The sequence below is a fragment of the Heterodontus francisci genome, chromosome 38, assembly GCF_036365525.1.
Source record: "Heterodontus francisci isolate sHetFra1 chromosome 38, sHetFra1.hap1, whole genome shotgun sequence".
NCBI lineage: Eukaryota > Metazoa > Chordata > Chondrichthyes > Heterodontiformes > Heterodontidae > Heterodontus > Heterodontus francisci.
In genome coordinates this window covers 24,784,334-24,811,719 of record NC_090408.1, presented here as the reverse complement: position 1 = coordinate 24,811,719, position 27,386 = coordinate 24,784,334, and the positions used below count along the sequence as shown (strand labels likewise).

At 43.1% G+C, this 27,386-nt stretch overlaps 1 protein-coding gene across 4 annotated transcripts in view; it reads left to right on the top strand.

Moving 5' to 3' along the window:
- The first annotated feature begins 9,901 nt into the window (after positions 1–9,901).
- The window catches only part of znf280d (zinc finger protein 280D), a 114,295-nt gene continuing 96,810 nt past the window's right edge, over positions 9,902–27,386 (top strand). For all 4 annotated transcript variants that reach the window (XM_068017855.1, XM_068017852.1, XM_068017851.1 and 1 more), the window contains exon 1: positions 9,902–10,005. The gene's annotated coding sequence lies outside the window, so the exon portion shown is untranslated. The remainder of the gene's footprint in view (positions 10,006–27,386) is intronic.

The window sequence follows — 27,386 nt, the reverse complement described above, 5'->3', positions numbered from 1 at the left end:
TTGGCTGGCTTGCTTTGCTCAGGGTTTTCCTGATGGCAGAATCTGTAGTTAGCTCTCTTCCCCTGGTTTTTGGCTGTAGCAGTCTGTAGGCTTGGAGCATCCCCAGTTACAGACTAATTTTCTAACTTAATGTTTTCTGGGGAGAGAGAAAGGGAAGCACACAGCTTTCTGCTGTTGCACATTCAGTTACTGCTTGTATTCTGTTTGTGTAACAAAACTTCCAGTTTCTTCAGAGATGGACAGACGGTCACATGGTACTCTCAATCCCCTTTGTTTTTAATGATGTTTTCTGGAAACTTCTAATGAAATTCAATGTTCCACATGTCCCAGGATGCCAATTCACACTTGGAGGGGGTTGGCTCTTTCAAAGTTAATGTGTGAGGATTGCCTTGACTGCTGTGCAAATGAAGCCATTTTAGGTAATTCAATCATTTAGCGCAAGCCATTGTCCTGGCTGAGTTTCTTGTTAGACTTTCTGTCTCCAGTTCAATCCCCTGCTATTTCAAATGTAAATTGCTGTGGCCATCTTGGCTGTTAGTTTTAAGTTACTCTACGATTTTTTTCCCATTAACAGTCTAATTTAAATTTCCAACCGATGAAATTAATATTTCTTATTTGGCATATAGGGTTTTCTTGAGACACCTTTCACCCACCATGCACCGGAGCAGAAACGCTTTGCTGTTTGGCACCACCCTGCAGTCTGAGAGAAACCAGGGCATTTGGAGAGCTGTGAACGTGGACTGTTTGCCTAAAAAAAAGCTTGCTCTGGCTGAAAGAAGTCTTCCTTTTCCACTTCTATTCTTGCTGTCCTATGTGCTATCATATCTGTTCTATTCACACCAACACCTTCCAGGGCTGATTCTGTAGGTCGGACGTGGGCAGGGAGCACTTGCCAGGAAATCACAGGCCCCAGTGCCTGACATCCCATCAATTTAACTGGATGGACATAAAATCATGCAGGCTGGTGATGTCTCAACCAGCTCTCCCTCTGCATCGGGAGCGCCCGACCACAGAGCTCGTCTGACAATCACCTCCCTCTGCGGCTCGGCCAGCACCGCCCCTGCCCTGCTCCCATTTGTCTGCAACCCCTGATTGACGGCACCAGTCTTCCCAGTGAGTCCCACCTTCCTCGCGCTCCTATTCTGTGGAGGTCCGCGCATAGGAAAACCATTTGCACTTTTGATAGGTGGCTTGGCGGGCTGGATACAAACCTTTCACGGGCTGTAAGACCTAGCCCAACGCCCCGATGATCCCGATCCTTTTCAATTACTTTCGCCTTTATACATGTCCTTCTTTGACCTCACAAAGGCCTTTGACTCTATCAACCAGGAGGGATAATGGAACATCTTCCTCAAATTTGACTGCCCTGAAAAATTTGTCACCATCCTCTGCCTGCTGCACGACAACATTTAAGCTGTAATCCTTCCTAATAGATCTGCCACTGACCCAATCCGAGTGCAAACTGGGGTCAAGCAAGGGTGTGTCATCGCACTAATCCTCTTTTCCATCTTCCTTGCCGCAATGCTCCACCTCATCTCCATGAAGCTCCCTGCCGGAGTAGATGTGCTCTGCAGGACGATCAGGAAACTATTTAACCTACATCGCCTCCAGTCCATAACCAAGGCCACTCCAACCTCTGTTATCACACTAACGACGCTTGCGTATGTGCACACTCAGAGGCTGAGCTTGAAACTCTTGTTGATGCATTCACAGCGACCTATGAAAGAATGGACCTTAAACTAAACATCCGGAAAACAAAGGTCCTCTACCAGCCTGCTCCTGCAGTGCAACACTGCCCCCTGACTATCAAGATCAACGGCGAATCACTGGACAATGTGGATCACTTGTCATACCTTGGGAGCCTCCAGTCAGCAAGGACAGACATCGACGATAAAACTCAGCATCGCCTCCAGTCATCTGAGGAAAAGAATGTTTGACGACAAAGACCTCAAACCTGGCACCAAGCCCATTGGTCTATAGGGCTGCAGTGTTACCTGCCCTCCTGTATGCGTCGGAAGCATAGACACTATACAGCAGACATTTCAAAGCCATGGAGAGACATCACCAGCGATACCTCCGCAAGTTCCAGCAAATTCTTTGCCAGGACAGGCGCTCCAATATCAGTGTCCTCTCTCAGGCCAATGCTCCCAGTATCGAGACACTGGTCATGGCTCGTCAGTTATGTTGGGCGGGCCACATCATCCGCATGCCTGACACAAGACTCTCAAAACAAGCTATCTATTCTGAGCTCCGTCACGCCAAAGGCTACCTGGAGGACAGAGGAAACACTACAAGGATGTCCTTAAAGCATCCCTGAAGAAAATATGATACCTCCACTGATTTGTGGGAATCCCTTGCCTATGACAGCCCAAAATGAAGAAGAGGCATCTGCGAAGGCGCCAGCCAGTTTGAACAACGCGACATGCCCAGACAGCGACCGAGTGCAAACAGCGGAAGAAACGTTCAGAAATTCGAGCTTCTCATCCACACGCCTCATCAAACACCACCTGCCCCACCTGTGGCAGAGTGTGCGGATCCAGAATTGGACTATTCAGTCACCTAAGGACCCACAACCCTGGAGTGGAAGAAAGTCATCCTCGTTCCCAAGGGACTGGCTAAGAAGAATTACTTTCGCTCCTGGTAATTTTAAATGTCTTGCTCCAAGCCTTTAAACATGTGTTTTAAAATAACCTAGCAGGTTATTTTAAAACACAAATTTAAAGGCTTGGAGCAAGAAATTTAAAGTTACCACGAACCTCAAAATTTTTACCACAGGTGTCTGTGAACGTACGTGTTGCCAACCCCTGATGAAAAGGGGCTCCTTCAGATCCTTCTGGACACTAAACACTTGAGCTCACTGTTCTGTAATGATTTGAGAGTTGAGACACTGCTGTCAATGCTCTGAAATGTTTGTGATTTACTGATCAGGAACAGAGCTCAGTGCGAGCCTACATACACTAAACTCTCTCCCAGGGAACTTGATTGGCAGTCATACAAACATATGAACATACAAATTAGGAGCAGGAGTACGCCACTCGGCCCTTCGAGCCTTCTCCACCATTCAATAAGTTCATGGCTGAACTGATTACTCCATATTTCCACCCATCCCCGATAACTTTCCATCCCCTTGCTTATCAAGAATCTATCTACCTCTGCCTTGAAAATATTCAAAGACTCTGCTTCCACTGCCTTTTGAGGAAGAGAATTCCAAAGACTCATGACCCTCTGAGTGAAAACATGTTTTCTCATCTCTGTCTTAATGGGCGACCCCTTATTTTTAAACAGTGACCCTTAGTTCTAGATTCTCCCACAAGGGGTAACATCCTTTCCACATCCACCCTGTCAAGACCCCTCAGTATATTATATGTTTCAATCAGGTCACCTCTTACTCTTCTAAATTCCAGTGGTTACACGCCTAGCCTGTACAATCTTTCTTCATAAGACAGCCCGCACATTCCAGGTATTAGTCTGTTAACCTTCTCTGTACTGCCTCCAACTCATTTACATCCTTCCTTAAATAAGGAGACCAGTACTGTTCACAGTACTCCAGATGTGGTCTCACCAATGCCCTGTATAGCTGAAGCATAACCTCCCTACTTTTGTATTCAATTCCCCTTGCGATAAATTATAACATTCTACTTGCTTTCCTAGTTACATGCTGTACCTGCATATGTGATTCATGCATTAGGACACCCAGGCCCCTCTGCATCTCAGAGCTCTGCAATCTCTCACCATTTAGATAATATGCATCTTTTTTATTCTTCCTGCCAAAGTGGCCAACTTCACACTTTCCCACATTATACTCCATTTGCCAGGTCTTTGCCCACTCACCTAACCTTTCCTTTGTAACTATATTCCTTTGTAGCTCCCTTATGTCCTCTTGACAAGTTACTTTCCTACCAAGCTTTGTGTTATCAGCAAATTTAGCAACCATACCTTCGGTCCCTTCATCTAAGTCATTTATATAAATTGTAAAAAGTTGAGGCCCCAGCACAGATCCCTGTGGCACACCACTCGTTACATCTTGCCAACCAGTAAATGACCCATTTATGCCTACTGTCTGTTTCCTGTTAGCTAGCCAATCTTCTATCCATGCCAATATGTTACCACCTACACCATGAGTTTTTATTTTCTGCAATAACCTTTGATGCGGCACCTGATCAAATACCTTCTGGAAATCTAAGTACAATACATCCACCGGTTCCTCTTTATCCATAGCACATGTAACTCCCTCAAAGAACTCCAATAAATTGGTTAACCATGATTTCCCTTTCAAAAAACCATGTTGACTCTGCCTGATTACCTTGAATTTTTCTAAATGCCCTGCTATAACGTCTTTAATAATAGCATCTAACATTTTCCCTAAGACAGTTTTTAAGCTGACTGGCCTGTAGTTTCCTGCTTTCTGTCTCCCCACCTTTTCTAACGGAACGTCCCCTGAATCTAGGGAATTTTGGAAAATTAAAACTAACACATCAACTATTTCAGTAGCAACTTCCATCAGGACCCGGGGACTTGTCAGCCCGCAGCTCCAATGATTTGTTCAGTACCACTTCCCTGATTATAATTTTCTTGAGTTCCTTCCTTCCATTTCCTGACTTACAGCTAATACTGGGATGTTACTTGTATCCTTTATAGTGAAGACCGATGCAAAATATCTGTTCAATTCATCTGCCATCGCCTTACTATCCATTATTAATTTCCCAGACTCATTTTCTGTAGGTCCAACGCTCACTTTGTTAACTCTTTTCTTTTTAAAGTATCTATAGAAACTCTTACTATCTATCTACATGTTTCTAGCAAGCTAGACATCATAAGTCAGTTTCCGTTGGTTGTGGATGAATGCTATAGCTGTGCACCTCTCTTTTGTGCATCTTTCTCTTCTGTACATCTGCTGATCCCAATACAACATGGCATCACAGCCATGGATTGTGATTGTCTTCCTCGTCTGATCTACTGTCAAAAGCATTCATGGTGACCTCCATCCTACTAGTGTCCATTGCAAAACCTCTGAACTTATCAAAAAATCTCTATGCTGACAAGAACTCTCTGTGAAATTTTTGCTAGAGGGAACTGACAAAGCAGCTGTAAGCACTGAACCTTTATTGAGATTGGGCAATCTGAATTTTAAAGACAGACATGAAGTGCTGCTCAAACCTCACACCTTTCCCGGGAAATCGGTGCTGGAGGCATTAAATTTGAAACTGTTTAATTCAACTGAAAATCATGTGCAAACGATGTGAACCATTATGCTAATTGCCGCCCTACTTGTCCTCATGATCACGCTGACTCCGGTGGGCATGCTTGGCATCTGTTAAACCCGGATGTGTGTGATTTGAGCCAGGTTGCAGCCTTGCTTCAATGTTCTATTTTTACTTCCCACCTGATCACAAGCCACACATTCTTGGGATTAAAATTCCCCCCAAGGTATCTAACAGCTAGATGAAGGAGGAGTCTCAACCCAAGCCATAACCATGACTTAGAATTGCCACTGTATTCAATTTAAGTTATACAATTTGCCAAGTGGACCCAACTATTTTCACACAAAACCCATTTGAGACTAATTTTCTGTTATACTTTCCCACCTCTCTAACCAAATAAATCCCCTGCCCCTTGTTACCTAATACCTAGTCATGCTCAGAGCCACATCCTGCACAAGGCTCTGACCATTCAACGGCAGTAAGCTCTATTGTTGAAACTGCCCTGTTTAAACTTTTGGCAGTTTCACCAACAGAATTAAAAAGGCACAACGATCATTGTCAGCAAAACAAAACATAACTGCTGCCAAACAGCTGGCTTATACAGTAGACCCGTTTATTCATTCACCACTATTTTCAGCCCACATTTAAACTGCCAATTCCAGATGAAAATTTAAAATCTACATAAAGGAATTCAGAACTGTTACAGGACATCAAGTAGACAAGTTGGCACCTGCCATGCTTTTTTAGTTCCACTAACAAAGTGTTTGGCATCTACAAGTATTATACTGAATTGTGAAAATTCCTCTGAGTGGTTCTAAACATTCAGCCATATTTTTCCTTTTTTCTCTCTTTAATTTTCTCTTCTCCTCTCCAAAAGATGCTGAATCATGCCAGCGATTGGTTCCATGAACACAAGGTACTAAATAACAATGATCAACAGAAACCCTGGCCCATTCTTCTGCTCAAGAACATTGAGCACCATCACTCTTGCTGAAATCAACTAACTCCGCAGACTGGTGGGGGCAGGGTTGAACCTGGGATTTTTGTGGCCTGTGTAGCTCAGTGCCAATCCTGGAAGTCATTTTCCTATTAAACTATTTCAGAACCTTTCAAAACATGAGATCCACTTGCACTAAAGTGCTTTTCATTCAGTGTTTCCGTAGTTTAGATCATAGGAGAGCAATATCTGTGTGGCAGCTCCCACTGATTACATTCCTTAAGCTACCTCATTTATCCTGATGGCAGAATCATAGACCCATATCTATATCAGCAGACAGATATCAGTCTGCAACAATAGAACTACCAAAGCACCAAATGTAAAAGGGTATTACATTTATTTTGTTCATGGTGGGAAATGGGATCCGAATTACCAACCCTTTCAATAATTTTGCTTTCATTTGCCACTATAACCAGCAGATTAAGTGAACAAATATTGTTCCTTTCTGCTCTATACATATGAAGTTTCTCAAACAAGTAAGTCACACTCCAGGTACAGTATTGCAGATTCTTAAATATTCCTATACTTTTGAGCTGACGACACCATCTGTAAAATTTCCATATCTGTTAGATGTCTTTCTACACTTTTAACATGTTTCATTGCATTTGTAATGCTCAACTGAGCACTATTTGACATAACAATAGAGGGGAGCTGTTCAAAATGTTTACAACCACTCAAAGGCTTTTTCATAATAATAGTGCAGGTGAATAATGACACTAGTCACTAATTGTGATAAGATGTTGACCTTGTCTCTCTCTCTCGTTCAGTATTAGAACTCATCGTTGCTTTTTCTGACAAAGCAATTAATATATCAAACATTAATCAAGGACTTAACGGTTAGAGAAATTCTTCTTGTGTATTTAAACTAATTTTCTAGTAATGGTGAATAATAAAATGAAGAATTTAATGGTATTGAATTTAAATAAGTCAGTAATGAAATGATGAGAAGAAAAAGAAGGCATTGAAGAGCTGTAGCCCAAATGTGTGTACATTTACAACACACTGGAAAGTTTACTTTTTAAATATATTTTATATATACATACATATATATTGTCTCAGTACTGACTAGAATTAAATTGTGATGCAGCCAAAGCAAGCCTCATGTTTTGCAGTCATCAAGTTGACCAATTGAGCAATTAAAATTATTGCTGAACTCAAAAACCTTTCAGTTATTATCCTGTTGGACGATAGAATCAAATGTGCTGAGAAATCTCAAACACTTATTTTCTTGGCTAATCAAATTAACGTATGAGATTGATTTCGGATGGTTACAGATGGAAAGAAGCAAAGATATCACATCTTAAAAAGTATTTAAACATGGCTCCTAAAGAGATTCGTGTGTATTTCCATCTGCACAGCTTCACTCTATTTATATTATCTGATAAATATGCTGAGGGAAACCATTTCTTGTTTCAGGAAACAGGAATAATCTGATGTTTATAACTATATAGTCATTAGCAATTTAAAACATCATCCACTATCTGAACTTTATTTTAAGCTGACACAAGCAAACCCAGAATTTGTGCCATAAATGTATTTGTTTCTTTGTCAAACAGAATGCATTGAAATGTTTCATGAAAAGATCAGCAAATATGATGATGGCAAAAGTGCATGTTTTTCCTCCAGTTGCTTTTTAAGAAAATGGAAAAGTCCTTAATCATAGAGGGAATGGAAGGATACAAGCTTGGCACTAGGGATGCAACTCATTAGAAAATATGACTTAAGATCATAGCAATCTTTGTGGGGTAAAGACTATTTTCTGTTTTCCACTTTTCCATTTCTGTTTCTATTGATATGCCAACAATAGACAACTAGGGTTGGCACAAATTAGGCCTGGGGCCATAACATGCTCTATGAGATGTCATGAGGAATGTCCCAATACAGAACCCACAAATCCTTACAGGTAGGAAAGGGGCTCTGCAAGTGGCAAAATTGAGATTGATGCACCAAAGATCCCAGGTTGAAAACAAACAGAAGGTACGTGAAAGACAAACAGGCACCAAAAGAATAGCAGGACGAGAATAAATGCAAGAATAAATGGAAAAACAGGTGCAGGCAAATAAAGACAACAGTCTCTTTGGCCTTGGGGAAGCATTCCTGCAAATTTTTGTAGTTAAATTTAACGCTCCAAATATTTAAGCAGAAATAAATTGAAAAGCAAGCAGGAGCAGCACTTATTATTGTTTTAAAAGAGGAGGGGTTATTAGAATTGATTTGATTTTGCAGTGTGTGGCTTTGTGAGGAGGCTCTGCTGCAGGCTCGCTCGTTTGCTGCCAACAGAGGCAAGGAACAATCACAGAAGCAACAGTTGAATTTTTTTAAAACAAAAAAGTCGGGCGAGAATGGGAAAAGGAGTGTTGTGTGTTGTTGGAGCATTGTGGCTGTGTGGCCTCATACCCAGCTGCAGCCTCATGCCCTGCTGCAGCCTCACCCACATGCAGCTTCGCTGTAGCCTCAAGCCCTGTTGCAGTCTGGCTGCAGCCTCATGCCCTGCTGTAGCCTCAAGCCCAACAGCAGCGTCATGCCCAGTTGCAGCTTGATGCCCTGCTGCAGCCTCATGCCCAACTGCTGCTTGATGCCCTACTGCAGCCTCAAGCTCTGCAGCCCCATGCCGAGCTGCAGCCTTGTGCCAAGCTGCAGCTTGATGCCCTGCTGCAGCTTCATGCCATGCTGTATCCACATGCCCTGCAGCAGCCCTATGCCCCCTGCAGCCTGATGCTCTGCTGCAGCCTCATGCTCTGCTGTAGCCTCATGCCCAGCTGCAGCCCAAAGTCCTGCTGCAACCTCATGCCCTGCTGCAGCCTCATGCCCAGATGCTACCTCGCCAAGCTGCAGCCACATGTCCCCCACAACCTCATGCCCCCTGCAGCCTCATGCCCTGATGGAGCCTCATGTCCCCTTGCAGCCTCATGCCCAGCTGCAGCCTCATGTCCCCTTGCAGCTTCATGCCCATCTGCAGCCTCATGTCCCCTTGCAGCTTCATGTCCAGCTGCAGCCTCATGTCCCCTTGCAGCCTCATGCCCAGCTGCATCCCAATGTCCTACTGCAGCCTCATGTCCAGCTGCAGGCTCATGTCCCCTTGCAGCCTCATGTCCCCTTGCAGCTTCATGCCCTGTTGCATCCCAATGTCCTACTGCAGCCTCATGTCCTGATGGAGCCTCATATCCAGCTGCAGGCTCATGTCCCCTTGTAGCCTCATGTCCCTTTGCAGCCTCATGCCCTGTTGCAGCCTCATGTCCCCTTGTAGCCTCATGTCCCCTGCAGCCTCATGCCCAGCTGCAGGCTCATGTCCCCTTGCAGCCTCATGCCCCCTTGCAGCTTCATGCCCTGCTGCAGCCTCATGTCCCCTGCAGCTTCATGCCCTGCTGCAGCCTCATGTCCCCTTGCAGCTTCATGCCCTGCTGCAGCTTCATATCCCCTTGCAGATTCATGCCCTGCTGCAGCCTCATGCTCAGCTACAGCCTCATGTCCCCTTGCAGATTCATGCCCTGCTGCAGCCTCATGCTCAGCTCCAGCCTCATGTCCCCTTGCAGATTCATGCCCTGCTGCAGCCTCATGCTCAGCTCCAGCCTCATGTCCCCTTGCAGATTCATGCCCTGCTGCAGCCTCATGCCCTGCTGCAGCCTGGCACGCTGCAGAGAGGAGGCTTCGCGCGCGCTGGAGCTGCCTCTGTTACCCATGATGCTCACGCGGGTTGACGCCAGCTCCCCAGTGCGCAGTAGCAGCAGCGGCAGCGGCAAAAAAATAATAATGCTGGCGGGTGGACGGTGCTAACTGTTTCGGCTCTTGGGTCGGGATAAGCAGGCGGTGAGTCAGCCCTTCTGATGGTTATTGATGATGAAGCTGCGAGGCCGAGTGGCGGCGGTGGCGGCCTGAGAGAGCCGCCTCGGACGGTCGGGGCCTGCAGAGCGGGCGGACTGACCGCCGGCGCCATGTTTGCTTGTTGTCGCTTCACCGAGAGAACCGGACGGCGAGATTAAAGGCGAGGCAGCGCGCCTTTGGGCGGGTCAACTCACAATTAATTAGCCCTTCCTCGCCTTATTGTGCAATTTGTCACCCCGTGGTCTCTTCCGCGAGGTTTCTCATTGCATTTAGTTTGGTCTTTGGGTTGATTTTTTTTTGTTGCTGCGAAGGTTATTTATGTGAAGCCACTACTGCACCACCACCAGCAGCAGCAGCAGAAAATAGAAAGGCAAAAAAAGAGCGCGGGCATGGGCGATCCGAGCTGGATCGGCTACTGTTGCTGCCGCCTGTGGTATTTCGCCCGCCTATCAGTGGAGGAATAGCTGTTTCCTAACATAGTGGGCGCTAAAAAACACACACTTTCACTCATCTCAGCTGTTTGCCACAACCTAATGTAACTTGCATGATCCAAAAGGAGGAACACACGTGCATTTATTATTTTCTTGACGGTTACGCCGCGTTGTTGGACACAGCTTTTGTTTCTCTACAATATGAAGGTGGCAGTTCGCTTTGACCGTACACGGTTTCTCCTGAAAACGTGTGCCACGAATAGTTCTAAAATCTTTACTCCCATTCATTGTGCGAAACTATATTTTATTACTGATAACGCGAGTACTGCCACTTTTTTGTGTTGGTTTCTTAATAGCTTGTTTATTTTGTTGACCTATGTGCCAACACTAATATTCTTTCCAGTTTATACACACTTCATATAATAAATTATACGTTTCAGTAAACTAACGAGTCCGAATACCTGATTTGAAGAAATTTTGACGCTTTTCCTCCTGCAGGTTAAAATGTTTTTAGAGGATGAACATAGCCAACACTTCCCTTATATCTCATTATTTGAATTGCCTAGTAAACATCAAAATAGTTTAAATGATGCTATACTGTTGAATGAATCCAGAAATAATTTTTTTTCCCCTAAGGGCAACAGATTGCTAAAAATAAGTTAGTATGTTAAGTTTTGGGGAGGGTAGATATTACTTCTAACAATATTTTAACTCCAATTTTGGGTTAGTTATTGAAAAAATCTTTGTTCCAGGGCTGGGACATGTTAATATAATTGGGTACTGAGCCAGTTGACTGTTAGCAATTTTCAAAAGTATTGTAGTTAAGAGGAGTTGCAGGTTGTGAAAGTTTTATAATCCTGATGTTTCAGCATATGAGTGGTTGAGCCATATAAATCCTAACTGACCTTTATCGCTAGATGTCAAATTTTGTTTGATAATCTTGTGAAAGTGCCTTGAGATATTTTAGAATGTAATACAAGTTGTTTGCTGGACAGCAGTGGGGGCACTTCAAATGATCCCAATTCTTTGGGTAAGTGAATTGCAAATTGGCCAAGGTTCCTGCTTTGAATTCTTGAGCATGATTGCAGATGGGGTAATATGTGATGCTGTTCACCCATGAATAACGATGAACTGAGTAAAATATGAAATCATACCACAGAAAAGAACTTTAAAGAGAGGTGGGGGAGGAAAAGTTTGTGAGAAAAGTGAGGAAAAAAACAAAACCACCTCTTATATTTTTTCTTTCCAAAAATGAAATATAGTAAGTAAACATAGTCAAAATCATGTATGAACCTCAGTGATGACCTGCTGTTAAAGGTTAGAAATAGTTTGGGATTTGTTTCCAAGTAAGAAGGGCTGTTGAGAATCCCAGAGGTTTTTTTTTCAAGTAACGTACATGTTCTGTTTTAATTGTAATTTTCATAAATAATAAAACTCATCAAATTTCAAAGTGTCAGAATTGATTGAAATAGAATATTTGTAGAATTAAATTTGGGTAAGGCTGATTTTAGATGTTTCTAACACATGGTGTATGTAAAGTAAGTTATGCACATTCCAAATTGGTGAGACTAGTTACTGAGTTAACCTTTCTTAGTGAGTTCTGAGGTTAACATTGTATCCACTTTTAGTTTCATATTTCCAGTCCTCGAGTACACTATGTACCCATGTTATTGCAAAACTTCTCAAAAAAAAGGAATGGGAAAGAAAAAAGTTTATGAAAAGAGAATAATGGTAACTGAATATAAGTTGGTTATTGCAGAAGGTGATTTGAAGTTTATTATGATCCACAATTGAACACATTGTGCATTGATTTATAACCATGTATATAGGATACACATTGTACCATTGGTTGGCTTTTAAATGTATTTCCCCCCCTGTTTCCTTTCTCAAATCTCTCATTGTCATTGCTCTTCATTTTTCTTTGTCCTATTCAGAATTTTGTATTAATCTTTAATTGTTCTGTTTTATCAACTGAATTTTACAGTGCAATGCGATTAACTTGGATCAAGTGACTTTTTTGCTATTTATTTGATATCATTTGTAGTGGAATCTCTGCTGTAACGATACAGAGCTTTAAAATATTAGCAGCTATTTTGCAACATGAGAGTAAAATGTCTGCAATGTAAAAAGAGGTAAGGGTGCTCACTTTTTTGACTTTTGCCCCATGGAACACCCATTTCCCAGGCACCAAGATCAAGTAAAAGGGGCTGAAGGTTTGTTCTTTGTTGACCTGAAATGTCTGTGGCTACTTGCAGGAGGGCAGAGTGATAGCATCAGTGAAAGGCACATATATCTGGTGGGAGGTAGCTTTTCTAGCTCTCGTGCCTTCATTTTCTGTTCCCTCAGTTGGATATCCGCTTTCAGGGTCACCTGAAGATGATAATGCAATGCCTTGGGCTGATGATCCAAATGTCCAGGCAATCGGGACCCATGAAACTCAATCCTGAGAACCTCTGAATCATTTCTTTTGTACTTGATGTGAACTTAATGCTGGTCAATCAAGGGACAGGGTAGCATGTTCGTAGAGTTTCAGGGCAGTGCACTTTTCAAAGGAGAATACGAAACAGCAGGGTATCCAGGGAAATTGTAGTACTTCAGCTTGCTGTCCACTGAGATTGATTAATTCATCACAGACCAGGTATTGAACCTGAGATCTGTCTGGTCTTTTTGATTCACTGGGCAATTCATATCTCAACTAAATCATCAGGGCAGCCTTCATGGCTTTTTTAAAGCTATGAGATATAAAGCAATTTAGAGATTACTAGAGTTTGTGGGCCCACAAATGTGTCACATTTGCAATGTAATAAAGTCACAGAGTGAACAAATTCAAGCAAATTTAATGTTCACTAAGCCCTTTATGTTGTAAGATTTATGCTGCTTTTTAGTACTTGGTTTTCTTTGGCCAAATCATTACCAGAGACAACCCTTAGTATAAATGTTCAGACTGACAGCAATCTTCAAGAATAGACTTTTCTCTCATTCTTTTAGGCTGTACTACTGCCTGCGGTGAACAAAAACTGCTTGTGGCGTTGGCATCTTGGTCAGAGGCTTGACCACATGGGGTGTCTACAGTGGGCTGAGCTGGCTGAGATAAGGAGATTAGCAGTGCCCTTTGACACTGCTTATCCAAAATGACATTCCTTGCATCAGAAAACAGCTAACTGCATGTGTGAAATTTATGCAATGCTGTTCATATTTATGACTAAGGATAAAAGGTGAAAAATTCATGTGTCTGCTCCGCCTATTTAAAAATAATACAGTAGCACAACAGAAAAGGGCACATATAAAAGCCAACACCAACCTACTCCCAGTACTGTCTTCATTGACCAGCTGCATGGAACTATCATTGCTTGGATCCACTCTTAAGTACCGATTCTAGCCAAAGCATCTCTAACTATGGTTTCTGTTCCCATTTCTCATATTGTCAACTTGGGACTCCTGTAAGATCTATCCTTGGCCCTTCTATTTCTCATCTGAATGCTGACCATTGACAAGATTGTCTGTGTAATGGGATCAGCTTCCACGCAGTGACACACTATGTCTTTCATCTGGGTCCCACCCTCTGGATTATCTCCCTAGACCCCTCTGCCTCTCGGTTCTCTCTTTTCTCCATTAAGACCCTCCCTAAAATGCAATTATTTGTCCAACTGTATGTTTACCCGTACTAATCTCTCCTCTTTTGTTTTGACAGTTTTTTTTCTCCTGTTTCTGAAATGCTGTGCAGTGTTTTTCTGCATTAAAGCTGCAAAATAAATGCAAGTTGTTATAAAAACAGAAAATGCTGAAAATATTCAGCATGTCAGGCAGCATGTGTGGAGAGAGAAACAGAGCTAACATTTCAGGTTGATGACCCTGTTCTGAAATGCTCATGCACACACACACACTCTCTCTCTCTCTACACAGATGCTGCCAGACCTGCTCAGTATTTCCAGCATTTTCTGTTTTTGTCAGAATTCCAGCATCTGCAGTATTTGGTTTTTGTATAATTGCTTGTTGTGTTAGATTGTCGTTTTGGATTGTGTTACGACCGACCACTCCAGTCAAAGCCCCCAATCAAAATATACGATTTTGATTGTGGTGGGAGAAACACACTGTTAATTCAATCCCATCCCTCCACAGACTGCCTAACATATCATTTTAAAGTTTCCAAATTAAAGAAAGACCCAGCCAAATTGTACCATCTATTAACCCCTGAATGAGGCTAACCAAACCAGGTGTCTTTAAATGAACAGTTTAATTAAAAAAACTAAATTCTTAAATGCTATGAAGATATAAACAACATTTAAAATAGAAACAATTAAGAGTCCTTGTAAATTTACAGTCCAGTGTTGTTTGAAGTCCTCACAGCCATCCGATGGGGGGGAAAAAGGTTCAACAGTAGAACAGTCCATAGTCTAATTCCAGCAGTAAGTGATGCTTTCCTTCTCCAGCAATGGATTTCAACAAATTAACAGCTTGCAAATGTTCAATAGAATCAATCTGACTTTAGAGTTTTTAAGGGATAAAAGACTGTCACAGTCTAACTTCCCTTCCTTCAGTTTAAATTATCAGAGATCTTTGTTTTGGCTTGACTTTTTTTAGAATTTTGAGAGGTAATAATTAAATTGACAATTCTCTTCCTTCAGTTTAAATAGCTGGGAGCTCTTTCAGGTGCTAACACCAGCTGTCTGTCTGTCTTCTCTTGGCACAGGCTGTCTTCAACTAAAAAGCCAGTTCAAAAAATAATTGCAACATTGTATATCCGGTCCTGGGTTCCTGAATGGCTGTTGCCGGGTAACCAGGATGCATTCTCTGAAGCTGGTTGGTTCCCTCTCCGTATAGTTGTATCCATCGGCAACCAAAATGCATTTTCTATAATTCCTGAGGCTTGCTGGTTCTTAAAGCAGTATACGGCTCCTTTTCCAGCCTTAAAGACACACCACATATTCCCGGAAAGAAAAACTACAGGATTGTAGTTCTGAATGAGTAGGTAATATTTTGTCGTGATGTAATGGACTTAGTAACTGTATAGTCGATTCTGGCTGGAGAATAAACTTTGAAAAGTTTTTAAGTGGATGCAGTTTTGGTTTAAAGAACTAGAAACTGAAAAAGTAAGACAAATAGTGTAGTATCGAAAAGCAAACTAGGAAAAACAAGGTGTAAGGAAAGGACATGCTAAAAGCAGTAACTCATAGCTAGGACAAAACTTGTATGTTTCTTAAGATTATGGTTTCTGGGCAAAATTATGCATGCTGATCCCAGGCCAATGAGCATGAAAAGTCATTTTCATCTGTTGAATATAAGTTTTCATTATTCAGTATATAATATTCAGGGTATTTAAGTCTTAAGTAATGACAAGCTTAAAATCTTGAAAGTGACTTGTGTTGAATAAACTGATAAAATGACAAGCATGTGACTAGTTTTGATTCAAAATTGCATATTCTTGATATTTGATCATTTCTAACTGTCAGTATATTTTTTATTTGAACCTATGGCCACCATATCTCAACAGGCAGTAAAATCTGTGATCCAAAACTCTCTAGGATCTGTATTTTTCTCTGGATAAAATACCTTTCAATAATTAAATACTTTTAATTTCATAATCAGTTGGTGACTAACATTCAGTTCAACTTTGTTTAAAATATACATGAAGCAGTTATTTATCCAAATTGGTTGGTAATTTCTTTTAAAAATTTAAAAATACATTTAAAAATGTTACTTAGAAATTTGGGATGAATTTTTGGAAGACAAACTTCCATTTCAGACATAAAAACAAGACATGCTGGCAATACTCAGCAGGTGTGACAGCATCTGTGAGAGTGAAGCAGAGTTAACATTTCAGGTCAGTGACCCTTGGATATGGTGGCTGATGGGGTGGAAAGTGAGAACAAGGGGACCTTACCATTTCAACACTCCCCCTGCTCTCATGCTCACATCTCTGTCCTGGGATTGCTGCAGTGTTCCAGTGAACATCAACGCAAGCTCGAGGAACAGCATCTCATTTACCGATTAGGCACACTACAGCCTGCCGGACTGAACGTTGAGTTCAATAATTTCAGAGCATGACGGGCCCCTCATTTTACAAAGAACAAACAAAGAACAGTACAGCACAGGAACAGGCCATTCGGCCCTCCAAGCCTGCACCGATCTTAATGCCTGCCTAAACTAAAACCTTCTGCACTTCTGGGGACCGTATCCCTCTATTCCCATCCTATTCATGTATTTATCAAGATGCCTCTTAAACGTCGCTATCGTACCTGCTTCCACCACCTCCGCAGCAAGTTCCAGGCACTCACCACCCTCTGTGTAAAGAACTTGCCTCGCACATCCCCTCTGAACTTTGCCCCTCTCACCGTAAACCTATGTCCCCTAGTAACTGACTCTTCCACCCTGGGAAAAAGCTTCTGACTATCCACTCTGTCCATGCCGCTCATAACTTTGTAAACCTCTATCATGTCGCCCCTCCACCTCCGTCGTTCCAGTGAAAACAATCCGAGTTTATCCAACCTCTCCTCATAGCTAATGCCCTCCAGACCAGGCAACATCCTGGTAAACCTCTTCTGTACCCTCTCCAAAGCCTTCACGTCCTTCTGGTAGTGTGGCGACCAGAATTGGACGCAATATTCTAAGTGTGGCCTAACTAAAGTTCTGTACAGCTGAGGCATGAAGTTCTATACAGCTGCAGCGTGATTTACTTTTAGTTTTAGTTTTTTTAAAATATGTTTTTGTTTATTTTATTTTATCTTAGTTTGTTCAGTTTGCCTACCCACCTTTTTTCATATTTGTGCTTGTGGCTTTTCAGTTTTCAGTCCATTAACACCCTATCTGTACTAATGCTTTGTCTTTCAACACACCATTAACATATTGTTTGCCTTTGCTCCATGACCTTCTGGTGGGTTATTCTCTCTGACCTTGTCCTATCCAAACCTCCTTGTCATCTCTTGCCCCACCCCCGCTTTACTTGCTTAAAGCCCCTTTCACATTTCTAATCTCTGCTGGTTCTGAAGAAGGGTCACTGACCTGAACCGTTAACTCTGCTTCTCTCTCCACAGATGACTTGCTGAGTATTTCCGGCATTTCTTGTTTTTATTTCAGATTTCCAGCATCCGCAGTATTTTGCTTTTATTCCGTTTCAGACAGCTGTTTTACCCAGCTTAATTAACACATTGGAGTCTGTGAACAATATTTGTGGAATTTGTCCTGTACCAAAGAGAAATGCAATGAAGGATCGTTTCAAAATGTTTCTCAAACTGTAAATGCCATATTCATAGGTCAAAATTATAAACTTGGAAGAAATTGGGTGCAACCTCTTGTATCACCTATATTTTGTATGATTTGCTTTGTAAGTAGCAACAATCACTGGATGGGTAGACTTAGCTTAATCTTTTAGGAAAGATTACCTTTGATGCTTTATTTTCGACATCTTAGTGCCTCTATTTTGTCCATGCATTGTGGTATCTCAGAAAATTTGGCATTGCTACAGTAGTTAATATACCTTTAGCCCTGCCATCAATCTTGCCTGTTACTGATCTGGCATAGGTTTAAAAAAAGTTTGGACACAGGTATATAATAAAGAACAGGTATTGCTACAACTATTTCTTGCACTTCGTAAAAACACATATAGAGTAATGGTGGATAGGAGGGAGATATAACAGCGGCGCAGTGGTTAGCACCGCAGCCTCACAGCTCCAGCGACCCGGGTTCAATTCTGGGTCCTGCCTGTGTGGAGTTTGCAAGTTCTCCCTGTGTCTGCGTGGGTTTCCTCCGGTGCTCCGGTTTCCTCCCACATGCGAAAGACTTGCAGGTTGATAGGTTAATTGGCCATTATAAATTGCCCATAGTATAGGTAGGTGGGGATGTGGTAGGAATATGGAATTAGTGTAGGATTAGTAAAAATGGGTGGTTGATGGTTGGCACAGACTCGGTGGGCTGAAGGGCCTGTTTCAGTGCTGTATCTCTAAAACATCAATACCAAATGAAATAATGGAATTATTTATCAGGAGTGAAGTTGAGGATTACCAGTATGATCTTGACCTAGTAAATAGCCAGCATAGATTTAGAAGGGAAAGATCCTGTTTAACAAATCATAATTTTTTTTGAAAAAGAGGTTTCCCAGATGGACTTTAAACTTCCAAAATGCTTTTCACAAAGTTATGTACAAAAAGCCGAGACTTCAGCTGAATAAGTGAGGTATCAAGGTAGAGCCTAGAATGGGTAAGAAATTGCCTAAAAGATGAGAAGCAGTGGTATTTTCGATGATTGATGTCAGGGTGGGGAAAAAGCTGAGTGGAGGGCTCCAAGGATTGATGTTGTATCCCTTCTGTTTCCAATGTACCATAACAACTTTAATTTAGATTGAGAAGCCTGACGTAAAACCAGTCAGATTCACATATGATACAAATCTGAGGGTTGGGGTTGGTAATGGGTGGGCGGTTGTAGGCATGGCAGCAGTTAAATCTGAGGAAGTAGCCAGGGACATTCAGAATGAATTTGGTATAATATATAAGTGGACAGAACAGTAACAGGTAAGAATTAAGTTGGATAAATATAAAATATTACGGAAAAAAATTGAGGCCTGTAGGACCTTAGGAACAGGATCCATTTAGCTCCCTCCTTCGAGCCTGTTCTGCCCTTCAGTGAGATTATAGGTTGATTTGCGACCCCACTCCATATATCTGCCTTTGGCCCTTGTCCCTTAAAATAAATGTAGTAATAGTAAAATAGCATGGCCGCGCTGCCCTTCACGCTCGACACTCTGGACGGCCAAATTTCCACGGGCGACACTTGGATTTTCTTCGTGAACACGGCACCAAAATCCATGTGGCCGGCTCACAAAAACGAGCTGATGCTCAGCTCCAGCCTCATGAGGATTACTGTTCTAAACCTGGAGGAGGTGGAGAACTGCGTGGAAGTTCCAATACGTGGAAATTCCGTGCTGAAGGGAATTGCAGGAGCACATGGCCTGTGCTGTATGTTAACGGACAAGATTGCCGATGAGGTTTTACAAGCTGCAGGGCCAAATTTTAAAGTTATTAGTACACTGTCCGTTGGATTTGACCATCTCTCTCTGAGAGAAATCAAAAATCGGTTAGTGGATCAAATAGCATCAAGTACTGTGAGCAATGGTGGGAACTGATGAAATGTTTTATTACCTGCACCCCCGCTCCCCCCCTCCCAGCTCACCCCCCTCGCACCCCCTTCCCCTGCACCCACTCCCCGACCCCCTGCAGCCCCCTTCTCAGCTCCCCCTCGCACCCCCTCCCCTACCCCTTGTAGCCGCCTTCCCAGCTCCCCCACACCCCCTTTCCTCCACCCCTTCCCACCGCACCCCTTCTCCGCCCCCCCCCGCACCCCCTTCCCCCCACCTCCTCCCACCAGCATCCACCTACCCCTGAGCAGGGACCCTAAAAACCCCACTGCCTTGTGGGCGTCTCGGGAGAGACCAAGGCTAAGGGAGTAGACCATAACAGAAAATCTGGAGCAGAACCCCGAAGACGGTCATATGTCACCTTTGGCATGTTTCCGGCAGTTCCTGCAGCCATACTGGTGCCAAATGTCGTGCTCTGCACTCCTTTGGACCCCACCAGGAAGGCCGAGAGGGGGGTTTTGACGTTTGGGCAACTCACAACCTCCATACATCCACCCAGGCATGCGCCTGGTCTATGGAGAGGTCACTCCATAGTCGCCTCACAGCGACCAAAACAACACGGAAGGCAGCAGTTATGGGTTATAAGTCCAGCTCAATTGGCGCAGAGATTGGGCGCCACAGGTTGCCTTTGTCGGTGGGGGAGGTCATCGCATCTCACTGGACAGCTACCGCCCGCCTCAAACTGGGCAGCCCCCGGTCAGTAAGGTTCTGTCCCGCCACAGTCCACCTGCTTCAATGGCTGCTTGGAGCTCAGGGTCATTGCCTGACAAGTGGACTGTAACACCACACCAAACAGCATGACAAAAAAAGGAAAGAAGCTACCAACCCTTCGTTTTGCAAGCTGGAATGTCAGAGCTATGTGTCCTAGCCTGTCGGAAGACCTTACACAAATCAACGATTCTTGGAAGACTGCCATCATTAACAACGAACTCGGTCGACTCAATGTGGACATTGCAGCACTTCAGGAGACATGCCTCCCTGCGAGCGGATCTGTAAGAGAGCAAGACTACACCTTCTTCTGGCAGGGTAGGGATCCTGAAGAACCAAGACAGCATGGAGTGGGCTTCGCCATCAGAAACTCCTTGCTCAGCATGATAGAGCCACCATCCAATTGCTCGTAACGCATACTGTCCATCCGACTTCACCGTCTCTGGTACAGTACACCTACTCAGCATCTATGCTCCAACACTCTGCTCCCCACCTGAAGCTGAAGACCAGTTCTACGAGGAACTCCATAATATCATTAGTAGCATCCCCAATACCGAACACCTGTTCCTGCTGGGGGACTTTCATGCCAGGGTTGGGGCCGACCATGACTCATGGCCCTCCTGCCTTGGGCGCTATGGCATTGGAAGGATGAATGAGAATGGACAGAGACTGCTTGAGTTGTGTACCTATCATAACCTCTGCATCACCAACTCGTTCTTTCACACTAAATCCAGTCATTAGGTTTCTTGGAGGCACCCAAGATCACGTCGTCGGCACCAGCTAGACCTCATCGTCACAAGGCGAGCCTCTTTAAACAGCATTCAAATCACACGCAGCTTCCACAGTGCGGACTGCGACACCGACCACTCCCTGGAGTGCAGCGAGGTTAGACTCAAACTAAAGAAGCTGCATCACTCCAAGCAGAAGGGCCGCCCGCACATCAACACTAGCAGAATTTCTCATCCCCAGCTATTACATAAGTTTCTAAATTCACTTGAAAAAGCCCTTCAGAACACTCCTACAGGGGATGCAGAGACCAAGTGGGCCCACACCAGAGACACCATCTATGACTCAGCAATGACCACCTATGGTAAACGTGTGAAGCGGAATGCAGACTGGTTTCAATCTCACTTCGAAGAGCTGGAGCCTATCATAGCCGCTAAGCGCATTGCATTGCTGAACTACAAGAAAGCCCCCAGCGAGTTAACATCCATAGAACTTCAAGCAGCCAGAAGCGCTGCACAAAGAACAGCCAGGCACTGCGCAAATGACTACCGGCAATACCTATGCAGTCATATTCAGCTGGCCTCTGACACCGGAAACATCAGAGGAATGTATGATGGCATTAAGAGAGCTTTTGGGCCAACCATCAAGAAGATCGCCCCCCCCCTCAAATCTAAATCGGGATACATTCACTGACCAACGCAAGCAAATGGACCGCTGGGTGGAGCACTACCTAGAACTGTACTCCAGGGAAAATGATGTCAATGAGATAGCCCTCAATGCAGTCCAGTCTCTGCCAGTCATGGATGAGCTGGACGTACAGCCATCAAAATCGGAACTCAGTGATGTCGTTGATTCTCTAGCCAGCAGAAAAGCCTCTGGGAATGACAGCATTACCCCTGAAATAATCAAGAGTGCCAAGCCTGCTATACTCTCAGCACTGTATGAACTGCTTTGCCTGTGCTGGGACAAGGGAGCAGTACCTCAGGACATGCGCGATGCCAATATCATCACCCTCTATAAGAACAAGGGTGACCGCGGTGACTGCAACAACTACCATGGAATCTCCCTGCTCAGCATAGTGGGGAAAGTCTTCGCTCGAGTCGCTTTAAACAGGCTTCGGAAACTGGCTGAGCGTGTCTACCCTGAGGCACTGTGTGGCTTTCGAGCAGAGAGATCCACCATTGACCTGCTGTTCTCCCTTCACCAGCTACAGGAGAAATGCCGCGAACAACAGTTGCTTTTATTGATCTCACCAAAGTCAGCAGACGCGGTCTCTTCAGACTACTGGAAAAGATCGGATGTCCACCAAAGCTACTAAGTATCATCACCTCATTCCATGACAATATGAAAGGCACAATTCAGCATAGTGGCGCCTCATTAGACTCCTTTCCTATCCTGAGTGGCGTGAAACAGGGCCGTGTTCTTGCACCTATACTGTTTGGGATCATCTTCTCCCTGCTGCTCTCACATGCGTTCAAGTCTTCAGAAGAAGGAATTATCCTCCACACAAGATCAGGTGGCAGGTTGTTCAACCTTGCCTGTCTAAGAGCGAAGACCAAAGTACGGCAAGTCCTCATCAGGGAACTCCTCTTTGCTGACGATGCTGCATTAACATCTCACGCTGAAGAGTGTCTGCAGAGTCTCATTGACAGGATTGCGGCTGCCTGCAATGAATTTGGCCGAACCATCAGCCTCAAGAAAACTAACATCATGGGACAGGACGTCAGAAATGCTCCATCCATCAATATCGACGACCACGCTCTGGAAGTGGTTCAAGAGTTCACCTACTTAGGCTCAACTATCACCAGTAACCTGTCTCTCGATGCAGAAATCAACAAACGCTTGGGAAAAGCTTCCACTGCTATGTCCAGACTGGCCAAGAGGCTGTGGGAAAATGGCGCACTGACACGGAACACAAAAGTCCGAGTGTAGCAAGCCTGTGTCTTCAGTACCTTGCTGTACGGCAGCGAGGCCTGGACAATGTATGTCAGCCAAGAGCGACGTCTCAATTCATTCCATCTTCGCCGCCTCCGGAGAATCCTTGGCATCAGGTGGCAGGGCCATATCTCCAACACAGAAGTCCTCGAGGCGACCAACATCCCCAACATATGCACCCTACTGAGCCAGTGGCGCTTGAGATGGCTTGGCCATGTGAGCCGCATGGACGATGGCAGGATCCCCAAGGACACATTGTATAGCGAGCTCGTCACTGGTATCAGACCCACTGGCCGTCCATGTCTCTGCTTTAAAGATGTCTGCAAACGCGACATGAAATCCTGTGACATTGATCACAAGTCGTGGGAGTCAGTTGCCAGCGATTGCCAGAGCTGGTGGGCAGCCATAAAGGCGGGGCTAAAGTGTGGCGAGTCGAAGAGACTTAGCAGTTGGCAGGAAAAAAGACAGAAGTGCAAGGAGAGAGCCAACTGTGTAACAACCCCGACAACCAATTTTATCTGCAGCACCTGTGGAAGAGTCTGTCACTCTCGACTTGGCCTTTTTAGCCACTCCAGGCGCTGCTTCACAAACCACTGACCTCCTCCAGGCACTTACCCATTGTCTACTGAGACAAGGAGGCCAAAGAAGAAGTAATAAAATAGGTGTTAATCGATGTACAGTGACTGATCAGGTGATGAGAATGCAGAATTATACAGCCAAAAAAAGTGAAGTACATGTTCAGGGGACAATATGCTTAGAGTATTCTAGTTAGATTACACCGTGGGAGACATTCAAGTCTGGAGGCTGCAGAGAAGAGCAAGGGTACTGGTCTCTGGTGAAAAAGGTAGTATTCATCAGCAAAGACTGAAGAAAGTTGGGCTATTCCACCCTGAAAAAATGAGAGAGAGGAGACCTCCCAAAAATACATGATAATTAAGCAAATATAGGAATGACAAATCTGTATCATTGCTTCAATTATACTGACAGTAGAACAAGGGATCATAAGTTAAAACTGGCAAAAGGTAAATCTAGGAATGATGGGAAGTTATTTGTAGGTTGGATTTACAGTTAGGGATTATAAGCAGAAACCCTGAAATTGTTGAGAAATGCTGGATGGTGTGAAGGGGTGGTGGGGGAGAGGTTGTTGGTGGTCTCATTTTGTTTTTTGGAAGGATGAGTTAGAATGGGCTCAGTGGCTTTTCCTATATGTTGGGTGGTGCATGTTTTTGGTGCACGCTAAGGCCTGGCGTTTATAATGTATAGTGAACTGTGTATAGTGATCTTTCCAGCCTTTGAAATCTGTGGTTGTGTTGGTCCTATAAGCTCGCTTTGGGTGAATATTCTCAGCAGATCAGGTCTGATCACGCTCTTGCCTGTCCTATACTCTCCATTGCTGCTATTCCTTCACAACGATTATGTTTGTGCATAGCAGTCACACAAATGCTGACAGTTCTGCTATGGTAACGGTGAACAGAACAAGTCAGTACGTAAGTAGGAGACCAGTACTGCTAGTGAGCTGAGGCCAGGACCGACGTGAGCTGGATTATGTCAGGTAATGTGTTTGGATCATCATAATTGGTCATTCTCTCTAATTGAGGCTTGGTATACCAAGCGCTTCATTATAAAGCTTAGTTCCATAGAATGGTATTATGCACCCTACCTCTGCACCCTTTCATCTTCTGATGCAGGCCAACTGTGTATCCTACTTTTCCTGTGCCATTCTGTTGGTGGCAGAAGTTTAAACTGACAGCCCAGATCTTTGGAGCGCCTGTCCAAAACCCCTCTACTTTTTTTATCTCTTTTTTTAAAACCTTCTTAAAATTCACGTTTTTGCCACTGTTATCAAGTCTTCATGTGAAAACTGAGTTCTGTACAGCTTGTGTTTGTGATTTTGGGGCTGGGGTTGTTTCCAGGTTGGAAGTCAGACCTAGGATAGACAAACAAACAGTTTTTTTAACCAAGGACGTGTTTTCAGAATTGTGAAGGTCTGCAGTATTTATTGAAAAATGCCTGGACTGAGGGCTGACCATTGGTTGTCTGTGGTGCTGCGCTGTCAGGACGGTGATGTGAAGGCCGAGGTAGTTTGAGAGGTGACCAGACTGAGCCGTTAAAGAGCAGGTTGCATCGTTTGCTATTGACAGGACATCATTACTTCCATATCTGCATCCTGGAGGACCGGACTTGGAAAAACTACTTGAAGATCCTGATCTTGTTTTACTGTGGAACTGTTCAGTGCCATTTTGCTGATAAGGCTGTTCAGCAGACTGCAAGGACTACCTTTCTTGCATCTGCTAATTAACGTGTAAACTTTTAAGATATATACATCGATCATGATTTAACTGTTCATGTTTAATCTATGTTGGTTTTGGTTTGAGAGTTGGAGTAAAATTTATAAAAGTGAATTCTTGTCTGTTTGGTTTTTGTTTCCTAAATTCGGTAGATTTGATTCTTTTCGTTTGGTAGTGGTCTCCACGCGGGATCATAACAGTACAGCTTTCAATCACCCCTAAACTCTTGTCCCAGCCTGTTATTCCATTCTTTTCCTACTACTTTGCCTTGAGGCATTTTGTCCATTAAATGTGCTGTGTAAGTGCTTATTTTATAAAGCTATACTGTGCTAAACATCACGCATCCATGTATTTTATTGCTTATTTTAAAAACTGATTAATTTTAACTGTGTAGATGGATATTTGATGCTCTGCCAACAAATTTTGATTTTTAAAAAAAGCATTTTCTTTCAAATTAATTGTGGAAAATTGTAAACTTCACTGTAAACACAAACTTTCAGATCTGAATTCATCAAAAAGTGATAAAAATATAGTTTTAATGTAGAAAATAGCACAATTTCTCATTATTAAAATGCTAAAAGTTCTGTTCTTAAGTGTCAGTTTAAAACTAATAATTGTAACTAATTTTTTTTCATAGTGAGCAATGGATAGAAACTCGCTCAATGAATGAAAATTGCTTTTCCTTCCCTATATTTGCACTGCGTATTTATAATGCGCATAAATAGCATTGGCAAGCTTCAAGCTCCTCCAAACCTTGTGTGATGCCTCTTTTTAATCATATCAAGTTTGATACCTTTTAAATGGTATTGGTACTGTTGGTTCCAAGCATGGACCTGAAATATCTGTAGTTCTGGTCAGTTTACAATTTTTACTTTCACTTGGTTTCCCTGCTTTATTTATCTATCTTTCCCAATTGTCTCACCATCACTGTGCACTCACCACACCCCCCCCCCCCCCCCCCCCCCCCGGCCAAATGATTTAAACTGGTGGTCATATCTTAAGTTTCTCATTTGCTATCTTGTATTTTGCATGATAAACTTTTAATTGCCTTGATTATTATGTTGCTCTGTATACAGTTGTACTTGTGTTTTTCCTTGCTCCTTTTAAGCCAGAATTAATTAAAAATTAAATCCAGTTTTTCAAAAGTTAGTTAATAAAAGCTTTAAAAATTGAGCATTTTGCTTCAGTCCAGAGTCCTGTAATGATTCATGTTCTTCTTATTTGGGTTAACATAGTGGCCGTTCAACTGCTAGCACACCACAGCTGCTCCTGTGTTATGTTCTTCCCTGACATTTCCTATTACACCGCTCTGGAAGCCAGGTGAATGCACTTTAATGGTATTTTCATATCTATTTTATGAAAGGATTATCAGCACACAATTTAAGCTTAAACAACAATAGTGATTGAATCTTGGCTGAAATATTTCAAGACAATTACCAGCATCTGTCAACTTTATTTTCATATTGCGAAGATGCTAGGATTTTGATGTGTTGGAAGTTGACCGTGAAGTCTTTTGTAATTTTTTATTTTCAAACTTTAGCAGACTCTTGGAAGGCCTAAAAAGTTTGCAGAATGGGACAGTGAAGGTTTAGTTTTCAAGAAGAATTGCACAGGAGAAGATTGGGTGAAAAGAATTAAACCGTCAACAGCAATAATTCTTGATCACTTTCATGCTTTCCAATAATTTGCATCTGCAGGTTTTAACTAGTTTTACCAGCTTTTCAATTTCTCATGATGATTGATTTGGCAGTCCAGATGCCTGCTTATGCTGTGACATGAATAGTACTTATTCTGGAATTTGCTGACTCTCACTCTCCATAAATTGGGTTGTTTCAGTGAAACTCTATTCTAAATGAGAAACATACAGGCTGTTGTCCATTTCAGAACTTGACCATTTTTGTTTCCGGTTCATAAAGTGTTACCTCTGGACTTCCAGCTGAATTGGAAATCAACATAGTTCCCTTTACAGTGCTTCACCTGAGTCAGTGTTTACTAAGTTGTACCCATTATTTTAGTTTAAAGATTTTGAAGTGGAAGGAAAGTCTGACTGTGCCAGAAAAGGAAGTACTTCTTGTTCCAGGCATTTTTTGTCTGTTTAGAAAAATAATAGGTTCAGCATTATTGTATTTGTTTTTCTTCAAAACACCAATT